A 2,427-nucleotide genomic window follows, 5' to 3' on the forward strand; every position below is an offset into this window, starting at 1 on the left:
GTTTTTCTTGCTTTGTTATATATTACTTTTAAGGATGTTTCATTGGCGTTCGGTCTGGTCTGCCGGTCTGGTATCCTGGTCATACCTGGTTTTAATTATTCCAAATTAACCGACTTTATTCCGAATCAATTTCTTTCTCTCCTTATACACTCTCTATAGTCATACATGTTATACCCCATTTCACCACGCCACACCACACCACACTATTAGATTACATAATTTTAAATTTTAAATTTTAATCATAAAATAGATGTTGTTTATTTCATTTTAATATAGAAAGAATCATTGCTCATCAATTCTTAAATCAGCGCTTGTAAAAAAAAATAAAAAAATAAGGCAAATAAACAATATTACATCAGCTCAATAAAATATAAGTATAATATATAGCATTTATTTTCTCATAATACAAATATGTTTTGTTGGTATGTGGGCTTATTTCCTATTTCTACTTTTTATTCCATTTTATCTAAGAAAAATGCTAGATATTTAATTTTTTTAATAAATTTTGACATGTATTACAGTATTAGCATATAATTAGAGAGTGGCAAAGGATTTATGGGACCAGTAGAGGCCGCCCCCCCCCCCCCCCCCCCCCCCTCCCCCCTTCAATTCTTAAAAATAAAAATAAAAATACTTTAAAAAAAATAGTTTATTGGCTCTTACTAACAATATTTTTTTGCCCTTAGCCCCTGCCTATAAGAGTTTCTGGCTCCGCCCCTGATAATATTAGGAAAAAATTGCATCATTGATCCCTATAGTTGACTTTAATTGCAAATCACTCCCTGTAGTAACAAAATTAAATGAAAAATCCCTCTGATAAACCATAATAACAAATAGGTCCATGAACGCGTTTTTCGTCAGCCATTTTAACAATTGTCGTTACCCCGCCACGTCAGAACCAATCAGAGGCCAACATGTGTAATTATTTTTTAAAAAAAATATTAACACAAATTTTTGATTTAACACATCGGTTTTGAGTTGTACATGTATGACACCCATTATTTTTTTCCATGTCAGCTACAGTAACAATAATTTTCTAGGGTTTTCTTTTTTTTTCCCCACAAACTTAACCCCCCCTTCTTCCGCCTCCCATCCACTCTCCTCACTCTCCGACTCTCATCACCCGACACTCCCTCTTCCTTCCTCACCAGTCACGCCAGTCACCCACCCATTTCTTCCTCACAAATCACGCCGGTCACCACCCATCTCTTCCTCAAGAGTCACGCCGGTAACCACGTATTTCACCATACATATGAAGTAATCAACTTTCTCGTTTTTTTTTTTTTTTTTGATCATCCTTGAAATTTCTGACTAGCTTGTTTAAATGGGTTGGAAATAGAGCAGCCGTTATTGGGATTAAATAAATGTTGGAGACAGTGGGTTCCAAAAAAGTTAGGGTTGTCGATTCTTTTTATATCTCTTGGTGCCATTTATGGGGCATGTTTTACTCATTTGTGTTTCTGCAGGCATAGGATGGTGGGGTTTGTTTTAGCCCTTTCTCTGTCTTCATGCTTGGCTATATACTGTGTGGTCCATAAAGTAAGATAGTGTGTGGTTCATTACCTATTGAATACAGTGGCTGGGTGATTGTTCCTTGGCATTATTTTCTTCCATTACCTATTGAATACATGGTTTGAAACATGGTTTAAGGTTTAGATATATGCTAAAGATATTTTTTGCTAAGTAAATGATGGAATGATTATGGAATAGAATGAATTGTTGTATTGAAATGAAATGGATTACAATAGATAAGATCAATTCGAGATGATCAATAGCCCATTAACAAGTTACAAGACTAAGCTAACTATTACAACTCAAAGGTTCTGATTGAATATTACAAGATAGAGTAGGGCTATTTATAGACAACCTAGTAAATAGCCCACTAGATTCAGTTACAACTACTAGCCCAATATGTTACAATTACCCAACTAGACCATAATTTATTACAACAACCCAACCCAACCCAATTTGTTATAATCATAATAAAAATTGTAATACTCCAAAAGGAATTCTTAAGTAAAAACCATGTTCGTTTTTAGGCTTATAGATAAATTGAACTCTTAAGTTATCTGTACAACTCTTAAGTCTATTACAATTTGAACTCTTAATGATAAATTAAATAAATTGAACTCTTAAATAAATTGAATAATTGATGATTTGAGAATAAATTGAACTTTTTAGCATTGCCAAAAGAGTAGCTTGTTTTCATTCTGGTTAGGTATCTTTTTCATTGTGAGAGTTAAGTTTCATTTAATATCTATTTCTTATGTTACAATTCTTTTATATGAACAAGACTTGTGTTTTGATTTGTAAAGCATTAGCCAGAGTCCATACAAACTAGAATTCAAAGTGATGTATTTGTCATTAATCTAGTGTTTTGTTTACTTTCATTCTGGTTTACGTACGACGAATCCTAATCATCTAATG

The sequence above is a fragment of the Alnus glutinosa genome, chromosome 10 (genome assembly GCF_958979055.1).
Source record: "Alnus glutinosa chromosome 10, dhAlnGlut1.1, whole genome shotgun sequence".
NCBI classification, from domain to species: domain Eukaryota; kingdom Viridiplantae; phylum Streptophyta; class Magnoliopsida; order Fagales; family Betulaceae; genus Alnus; species Alnus glutinosa.